This window comes from Felis catus, chromosome D3 (assembly GCF_018350175.1).
Source record: "Felis catus isolate Fca126 chromosome D3, F.catus_Fca126_mat1.0, whole genome shotgun sequence".
Taxonomy (NCBI): domain Eukaryota; kingdom Metazoa; phylum Chordata; class Mammalia; order Carnivora; family Felidae; genus Felis; species Felis catus.
The window spans coordinates 50416086-50427097 of record NC_058379.1 but is presented as its reverse complement, the minus strand read 5'-3'; positions in this window follow the sequence as shown (position 1 = coordinate 50427097).

Below are 11012 nucleotides of genomic sequence, written 5' to 3'. Positions count from 1 at the left end.
AACTCTTGATAAATTCCCACAGTATCTCTTTTTTCTCTCTTTTTCTCAAAAATTAATAATGAAATAGGAAGATCATGATTGGTATCGAGTAGATCCATCTTTCAATTTTTTTTCACGTAATTTTTATTTTTTTTTTATTTTAGAAAGAGAAAGAGAGCGTGAGTTGGGGAGAGGGGCAGAGGGAAAGAGAGAGGCTCTTAAGCAGACTCCACACTCAGTGTGGAGCCCGATACGGGACACGATCCCATGAACCTGGGATCACGACCAGAGCCAAAATCAAGAGCCCAACGATCAACCAACTGAGCCACCCAAGCATTACTCAATTTTTTTTAATGGAAATACTTTTATACTTCTATAAGAGGTTTTAATAGTCTCCTTATTCCTGCTGCCACTGACTGATCTGGGGTTATCAACAGATGTTAAGTGACGCCAAAAATCTATAAATAGCCTAAGAAATGGTAAAAACAAAAAACAAAAACACTTGGAGCTAAATTGAGGCACTTGGTCATCTGGTATACTGCACTGCCCTTCATCACTTCTAGAACATGAGAAAGATTTTACAGAGATATTTTTCCCAATTATTGTAATACAAATTTTGACAATATTCATTATATAATATAGTGATCTCTGGAGATGTGAGGACTCCCTTGATATCATGAAGCCTTAATAAAGCAGAAGACAGAAGATATCACATCATAAATTTCAAGAAAACAGAGTAGAAGACAGCAACTTGATATTATTAGTAGTTTATATGAAATAATAATTATAGGCAAATAATTTTATGTATTTTATTGTGTTCCAGAGTACGTATACAAAACAATATCTTGGATATTTTTAACTTTACTTCTATCTAGCCTACCTGTCTAAGAAAAGCTACCATGTTCTAGTTGGTAGAATAACAGAATGGGAGAATGTGGGTTTTGCAGTAAATAACCGATCATCAGACCCTGTAGGATTTGGTTATTTACTGAGCATTAATATTCAAGAAAATCATAAGCATTATGTTTTTTCCATTAAGTAATAATAGTGATAGTGATCTCACTCAAACACTATTATAAGAATTAATGTGGCAACACATTGCAAGCCTCTAAAAATGATAGGTTTTATGTAAGACCCAAAATAGTAATAACATGTTAAAAACCTGAAGACTGCTCTTGAAGGTAAAAGACAGGACTTTCTGTATAAAAATAACACTGCATTATGCTCTTTGAAGCTGCAAACAATTTGAGAGGGTGAAATTTTATTTTCTCAGATGTTCCAGTAACACATAATTCTATGAAAAAAAAATAGATCTAGATATGAAAGAGAGGACACCTGGAGACAGATGAATTGAAAAGCTAAATTTGAAATGAATCATTGAACTAATGCATAAAAGCTATGGGTTTAAATGTTTTTACCCATGCTTCCTTTGCTAATTGCATTTGTTTCCTGCTGCTGCCCTTATTGTCATGATGTTTGTTGTACTAAATCTGTGTGTGTGGAGAATGAGGCCTCTTTCATGTTTAGAGTTCCTGGAGAACAGGGACCCGTATTCAGTTCAATGGCGAAAAGACATGTGAATGCTGGACAGTGCTGATGGCCCACCTATCACTTGCCAACCCATTTTTTATCAATCTGAGGAAATACTGATTGACAATTTGATCTGAGAATCCATATGTCCTGTCCTCTTCCCTTTCTAAGCTGCCCCAAAGTAGAGCAGTCATGTGATGATCTATAATACATCGTAATTCTTTTTTTTTTAATTTTTTTAATGTTTATTTATGAGGAGAGAGAGACAGAGAGAGAGAGACAGAGCGTGAGCACGGGAGGGGTAGAGAGAGAGGGAGACACAGAATCCAAAGCAGGCTCCAGGCTCCAAGCTGTCAGCACAGAGCCGACTCGGGGCTCGAACTCACGAGCTGTGAGATCATGACCTGAGCCGAAGTCAGCCGCGCAACCCAAATGAGCCTCCCAGGCACATGAGCCTCCCCATGTGTTTTCTAATTCTAAGGTTACATGAAAGAAATAAAAATCTCACCATGCCAATAATAAATATTTGCAAAACCTATGACTTCACTCTGTTGTATTTTTGTACTATCCCAAAGTAGAGCTAAATCCTGGGAACAAAATAATCAGGACACTAAAAATCTAGGGTAAATTAACTTAATGCCTAACTTGAAACTAATCATGAAACTATTTTTCTTCTGGTCAGTATAGATGACAGTCAGACAACTGATACAGTCAATGTAATTGATGTTCATTGAAGCCAATGATCCATATTGTTTCTATAAAAGACTGAACTGATGTTAGAGATCTATTGGAAGTTTTTAAAAATAGACATCTGGTTTAATCTTCATTTTTACTTCTTTTTCATCAAAAATTTTCAAAGAGACAGAAAAAATGTCATTGGAGTAAATGTTTGAGGAAGTTGGATTCTAGTTTGCATATTTCTGCAATAAGAAATTAAGGGGCGCCTGGGTGGCTCAGTTGGTTAGGTGACCGACTTGGGCTCAGGTCATGATCTCAAGTTTGTGAGTTCGAGCCCCGCGTGGGGCTCTGTGCTGACAGCTCAGAGCCTGGAGCCTGCTTCGGATTCTATGTCTGCCCCTCTCTCTGCCTGGTCCCCTGCTCACACTCTGTGTCTCCCTGTCTCTCAATAATAAATAAACATTAAAAAAGAAAAATTAAAAAAAAGAAATTAATGAATAAAAGTCCTTATATTTGTCACTTTAAATTAGAAGAAATTAGAAGAAATGTGACAATGATCAAGTGTGCAAGGAGTTTAATATACACCCAAATAATTTCTGCAATTTAACTCACTGAAGCTATAATTAACATGCTATTTTAATGCCTGGACAGGTTAAATCTAACCACACAAAAGGATCCAAACATCTCTCAAATGTTTGAACAAGGGAAAGCTAATCCCCTGAGCAATCTATATCATAGATTTTTTCGTTAATTATTTTTATCTTTGTCTCCTTTTGTATCCTATTCTAGACTATATAAATCATGCAAGTAACACTATACAACAAATAGATAGTTAATCCCACATTTTGTGAAGTATAATAATCATAAAATGATTTAAAACTATGAACCATAAGTTCAGTACCCTTTCAGATATGAAAAAAATTTGAAATGAAGTTTTTAGGAACTATAAGCCCAATAGTTGCACATAGTAGATGTTCTATATGTGCCTTTTGTTAATGAAAACATCCAAAGTATTAATTGATACCTGTCTTAGAACAATACAATATTAATATATTAATCACATTAATATTAACATTAATAATATAAATATACTAACCATACTCATATTGACATTAGCAACATAAAATATTCTTAACAAGATAATAATAATATGACATATTCTTAATATGTCAAACTCATGTTATTAATGTTAATATAAATATTATTAGCATATTCATATCATTAATATTAATATGATTAGTATATTTACATTAATGTGTATCATTAATAATACAGTATTAACAGAAATACTGAGAAATCTTGAACTCTTTCTATTCTTATCACATAGCCTGGTACATAGCAGGGCATTTAACTTTCTTAATAAGCAAGTAATTGGATAAATTGATTCTTAATAAAATATCTTTTTTTTTTAAGTTTACTTATTTTGAGATAGAGAGAGCAAGGGGCAGACAGAGAGAGAGAGAGAGAGAGAGAGAGAGAGAGAGAATATTAAGCAGGCTCAACACTATCAGCACAGAGCCCAATGCAGGGCTTGAACTCATGAACCGTGAAATCATGACCTGAGCTAAAGTTGGACACTTAATTGACTGAGCCACCCAGGTGCCCCAACAAAATATCTTATTAAACACATATGAAATATGTTCATATATTTAACCAACTGAGCCACCCAGGAGCCCCAGGAGCATTTGAAGTTTTAAATAATGTTTTATCTGATTGGAAATATGGTCTGTGTCCAATAATATTTATCAAAGCATGCACCTACCTTCCTCTTTATAATTAAATATTTTAGTAACTTCTCTTTTTATAACCATATTACTTATAATTGCTCTTCAAATTGAAAGGTGACAGATAAGAATTGCTTTTATTTTATTTATTTTAATGTTTTATGTTTATTTATTATTGAGAGACAGAGTGTGAGCAGGGTAGGGGCAGAGAAACAGGGAGACACAGAATCTGAACAGAAGCCAGGCTCTGAGCTGTTGGCACAGCAGCACAGAGCGGGGCTCGATCCTATAGACTGTGAGCCAAAGTCGAACGCCCCTGACTAAGCCACCCAGGCACCCCACTTCTTATTTTATTAAAAGAAAATGTTTTTAAAGACAAAACTTTCATGCAAATATAAAATCAATGCATATTCAAGATCTTATTTGACTCATTAATTAATGAGGGAACCAACAAAATTCCAAAGAATTCAAAGGATACATGTGTAAAGGCAATTATGAATGCTGAGATGAATTTACCAGTAGATTGTGTCTTCTCTGGGCACAAGTTATTGGCATTTTTATGAACAAAAATCATCTTGTATTACTAATTTTTCTATTATTTGAACAGCTATAAAAATAACTCAAAGACAACTTAGAAGAGTGGAGGGTGCCCAGGAGTGTGTGTGTTTGTGTGTGTGTGTGTGTGCTGCCCACCTCAAAGTCTCGTACAATATTTCCTGCCACTGTTTAACACAAAACAATCTCATTTACTTTAACCACTATTTTTAAGTGTCTGTGTCCATCACTCTTTTCAAGACCTACATACTTTGTGCTTTCACTTTAGTTTACTGATATCTCTTTTATGGAGTGATTACTGTATACCTAAAACAATACTAGATGCTTGCATGCATTATTCCATTTAAACCTCACAAATATAATGTTATCATCAGATGAGGATAGGCAGACTCAGTGCAATTAAGTTTTGAAGGTCGCACAGGAAATGAGAAGCAAAACTAGGTCTCAAATACTGTCTGACTCTAAGGTTCACGCTCCAAACCTGAACATAGTGCTTACCTATGCCCTACAAATAGTAAAACAAACTCACCTTAAGTTTAGCATGGACATTGGCCTTATCAAGTAAAAGTGTCTCAACAAGAGCCTAATTACCTATCCATTTCCTGACCTCACCTCTTTCTTGAGGCCAAAACTTTCTTGAAGCAGTTCAAGAAACTTATTCTACTACATCCTTAATATTTCACTTGGATGTCTCATGAACATCTCAAATTAACATTTCCCCAGCCCCATATCTTATCCATCAGTAAATTTCAACATCTTTTCTTCTAATATTTATTCCAAACTTATCTGCTCTTCTCTGTATTCATTGCTGCCACTCTACTTCTTTAAATTATCATTTCTTACCTGAACTGCTTCAATAACTTTTCTTTGTTAGCACTCAGACCCTACCTGAACAGTGGGAAAAGAATGGACCAAAATAAAATTCTTTCATTGTTTTCAACTTAGATTATTTGTTCACATTGCCAAGGCAACCAGTTAAAAATGAATAATGAAATAGTAAGTCAAATAATTATTCTTTTGGAGTTCTACAAATCCAGATAATGGCTTTTCCCACTGAATAGCATGATTGCTTCTCCAAATGGGTCAAGTGAACTAGTTATCATCTGGAATGTAAAGTTCCCTGAATTTAGGAACAATGTCTTATTCTTAGTGTTTTTTTTATTCCCAGTTCCAAGTTCAATGCAGAGCATATATTAGATAGTCATTAAATAGCAATGAATAAATGAAATGTCATATTAGATGCAGGTCGTTGATGGTACATCCAGTCAATTGTAATATGTATAATAATCAAACACTGGTGTCAATGAAAAAGAAAACTCAGGGGCTGATTGAGTTGTTTCTCAGGCAGCCACAGACGTTAAGAACTAAATGGTAGGTAATTTTAGATCATTAAAAACATTAATTCACTTTTCCCAAGAATTGCCAGATCTCATTTCTAACCCCCATGATGGAATATTTAAGTATAGTGATTTTATTAAATGATGAATGAAGCTCAAGAAGAAGAGGGGCTGACGCACTTTTAATGAGACTGCTTGCTTAAAAATCTGCTGAGGTTTTTGCAAGAAATTAAATTTCCAGTTTCACGCAAAAAATCAACTCTGTCATGGACATTTACATAGCTATTTTGAGCAATGTTATATACCTTCTAGTATGTTTTTATGCTTTTTTATGCTGTTTTATGCTGTTTTTATGTTTTTATAACGGTTCATAAGGTTTCTCCAGGATATTTTGGTATATTTTTCAAATCTTCACAGAAAAGACAAAAACTATTCACAAAACAGGTAAGAACTTGCTAATACTGAAATGATAAACTCCAAAAACTTTTTCACAAAAGCAAACTGAATGGAGAAACAGATAGGAAATCAAGTCAAAATTCAAGGCAAAGAGTATCAGAGTCAAGCCCTTAAATCCAGGAACGGGTCTTAATACGAACCAATGAAGAAGCCAAAAAAGCTAAGTAGTATCAATATACTGATTTCATCATGTTCGAGACCAAAAAGGGTAACACAATCCAAGTGTACCTCAGGAAGCACAATGGGAGCAAACACTGGAAACTAAGATTGTTCTGGAAGCTCTAAATATATATGAATATAAAATCAACATGTTAAGACAACAGAAACTAAGTTAAAAGTCTGCAGTCGGCCTCAGGGGAGCTGACAACAGCAGTCTCAGCTTCCAAATGAGGCCTCCTAGAAAGCGAGAAATCTAGAAAGATTACTCAACCCTTATCACTCATTATCTATATCTAAAAGATTAGCCTTGTCAATCAGACAGTGAGGATAATTTAATTTGTAATAATGAAGACTATTAAGTGGTAAAGACACTAAACAGTTGATCTAAAAGGAACACAAGACTTTAACAACTTAAATTAAATATGCATGTTACTTACTTACTGTATAAAATGGGATTCAATTGTACTAAATGGTAACCACCTGACTCAGAGTAATTAATGATGGTAGGAGTAACATTTTCATTTGGCCTTTGGTATGGGCCAGGCATTATGGTACCTCCATTATTTGATGTATTTCTTAGAACAACCCTGCACATATGAGGAAACTAAGGCTCAGAGAGCTTAAATAATTTTTCCAAGATGACACAACTATTCAATGATTATTAAAAAAAATGAATGTAGGCCAAACTCAGACAGTCCAACAGAAATCAGGACATGTGGTTACTCTAGAAAAAAGGCCTCTGTAAACCTAATTTTCATTCTAATGGATATTATGAGAAATTAAATTATGACTTTTTACAGCCAACAAGACTTTAGGAAGACAGGAAACTACTAAAATGGTTGCTTTTATAATTCAATAAAATCATTGTACATGATTACTGCAAATGTAACACTGTTTGGCCTGGAATGATGGACTACATTCTTCATTAAAGGACCACAAAACCTCCCACGACTCCTGTAGGATCAGGGGCCACTCTCTGTCCAGCATCTGCAGTGTTCACACCCCATGCCATCCATGCTCCATTTTCCTCCACTCTCCAACACTAACCTCCACCTTTAGGGATGTGTCATCACCTTTTCTCACAAACAAGAAAATAAATATCTAAAAGTAAGGCTAGAACTAAAAACTCCTTAGAGTTCTCCTTCAGAACACAGAATCATAAGTGCTTAATAAATATGTTTCTAAAGAGGAAAGAAAGAAAAAGAGAGAAAGAGAGAGGGGCGGAAGGACGGAAAGAAGGAAAGAAGAGGGAGGGAGGGGTATAGCAAAGAGCAAGAAGTGAGGAGTGAGGTGAGGGGATACAGTAAGGGGGAAAGGAAGGATGGAAAGAAGGGAGGAATGAAGGAGGGAAGAAAGAGCTATAGTTTACATTATTAAGAATTCATCTTGAATTGTTAAACCAGTTCTTTAAAAGACAATTTTTCAACAAATATTTCTAAGGAGCAAGAATCAGTAAAAGTAACTCAGATTTATAGTTAATAGATAATATCAACGTAGTTAATTCTATTCCTTGTTAAGTATTATAAAGATTTAATCTAAAATATAAAAAATGTAAAGACTTAGTATAGAATGGCATCAAATCTAATGGAAGAATAATATTTTTTATATTTGCATATACAATAATATTTGTGAAAACAGAACAAAATTAAGTTTTGTTATTTTAAACTGATCTTGGCAGCTTCAAGTATACTTTCACTCGAGTTAGCAATTATAATGATAACATGAACTTTTTTATAGTTGTAAATGACTTTTTAAAACTAAATCCTTGTATACCTACTTTTAGGCAAAATATGTTATGAGAAATGAAATAATCAATTGTTATAACAAGGAATTACAAATGGAAAATTATTAATTATAATTTCATTAAAATTTAATGTTTAAATTGACATGCATCGGTCTTCTGCTTATGTTATAAACCAAAAGAACTCAAGTTAAAAATTTTTATTTCTAATTTTTAAGTTTTACTGAAACTTACTCTCTGTATGAATCCATGAAAACCATTAGCACAATCAAACTAATTAGTGAAAATAACTTTGATAATAATCAAAATAACATCTATCATACCCAAAAGTTTTCTCATTCCCCTTGGAATCTCTCTCTCCTGCCCAGCCCACCTCTCATCCTCATTCCTTTACCATCACTGATTTTCCTTCTTTCACCACAGATTTGTTTGTGTCTTCTGGAATTTTATATTAATGAAATAATACAGTATTCACTCCTTTTTGTTATAGCTTCTTTCACTTGCCATAATCAGTTTGAGGTTTATCTATATTTATCCACATTTATCGATAGTTCATTTTCTTCTTCACTAATCTTTTAATTGAAATATAACTAACATATAATGTTATATTAGATTCAGGTGTACAACATAACGATTCAGCAATTCTATATACATTATTTGGTGCTCACCACGATAAATGTGGTTACCATCTGTCACCAAACAACATTATTACAATCTTATTGACTATATTTGCTGTGTTGTCCTTTTCATCTCTGTGACTTATTTATTTTATAAGTAGTTGACTTTTCTAAGTGCTGAATAGTGTTCCATTGTATGGATATACCACAATTTGCTTATCCATTCATCCATTGATGGACATTTGCATTGTTTCCTATTTGGGGCTATTAAAAAATAAAACCACCTATGACCATTCATGTACAAGTGTTCCTGTGGACATATATTTTCACTGATCTCAGGTAAATACCTAAGAGTGGAATGGCTGAGTTTTATGATAGGTATATAATTAACTTCATAAGAAAATGCCAACCTGTTTTCCAAAATGATTGTGACATTTTACATTCCCACTAACAATGTATGAGAGTTCCAACTGTTCTAACACCCACACTAAAGTTTGGTATGATCAGCCTTCTTAACTTTAGCAATTCTATCTAATAGGTACGTAATGATATCTCACTGTAGTTTTCACTTGTATTTCCCTGATGGTTAATGATGTTGACCATCTTTTTATGGACTCATCTGCCATCTGTGTATCTTCTCTGGCGGTACCAAGTGTCTGTAGAATCTTTTACCTATCTTTTTATTGGGTTGTTGTTTTCTTATTATTGAGTTTAGAGAGTGATTTATATATTTTGGATAGAAATTCTTTATCAGATACATGCTTTGCAAGTATTTTCCCTCAATCTGTGGCTTGTCTTTTTATTCTAACAGTGTCTTTCAATGAGCACATACGCTTAGTCTTAATGGAGTCCAATTTAGCATTTTCTTTCTTTTATAATTTCTGCTTTTGGTGCTTAAGAAATTTATGCCTAACTCAAGGTCACAAAGATTTTCTCCTACGTTTAATTTTAAAGACTTAGTTTTCATTTTTACATTTAGGTTCAGAATCCACTTATAGAACATTTGTATACATAATGCAAAAAAAATTCATGTTTTTTTCATATATACATATATGTATATACATATATACAAGTGTTTCAGTATAATTTGCTGATATTCTTAATTTTTTTATATTTCAAATCATTATGAGAGGAATAGTATATATCCTATATATATATACACACAGATACTACACACAATAATGAAAACTTTGAGTAGGTATTTATATATAAGGCTAGCGAATAAAAGTTTACCTTATATTTCTTTCCTTATCATTCCATGTATCATTCTATGGAAATTGATTTGAAAATACACAGTAATGAGGTTAAATTAATATCGCCTATGTAAGTACATCCTAAAACACTCAAGTAACTATAGAGCTCACTATCCTAGTGTCTATTTTTCAATTGTTAACAGAGGTATATTAAATTCAGAACAGAAAAATTAGAAAAAGCAAGAATCAAGTCAATTTTTATAATCTTTATAAAATGATTAGCCATCTGTTAATTCTTTCCCCCTTCTTCCTTGCAGAAATGGACCTCCTCCCTCACAGAAGCACACAGTCTTTGCTATTCAGCTAAGGATTACAATTCCTTTGCAGCAGTGATGGGATCTGGACAACAACCGAGGGCAAATCGACATGAGCAACTCTCAGATCACACTTCTATCACAAAGCTCTTCTTTCCTTTCCCCCTTCTGCTGGCTGATGGAGAAATGCAACCCACAGGCAGCGATGGATTCTGGGGTGATATTGAGGAGCAGGGCTGCCTACCTTCCTTCTCACCCTCCTGCCCTTGAACTGTTTACGCGAGAGATAACTTTCCGTTACATTTGAGAGACTTGGTCACTGTCAGAGCATCATAGTCTATGCTCTAATACTGGCGTTGGTGCACAACCTTGGGATTTTTTGCTGGAACTTGTCAGCTATATCAACAAGCTCAGTGGGCGTGTATATTCTCTCAGCATGAATGATCCCTGAATTGGGGGCTGCTCCACTGGCTGGGGTTACAGTTGCTTTCCTTTGTATTAGGAGTCGGACAACATGGGATGCTCCCTCCGCTTCACTGTCAATCGCCACCATATCCTTTCCATCACTCTCCTCACATTTCCAGGGATTCCACCTCTTAGCATCCCAATCAGATTGTGCCACAGTCAAGGCCTTGTCATATGCAGTTGGACCTTAACCCGTGGCATAAGCAGCAGGCTAAGGTCACCCCCCAAATGATTATCCCGCTCTTGCGCCTTGTCTGCCAGCCA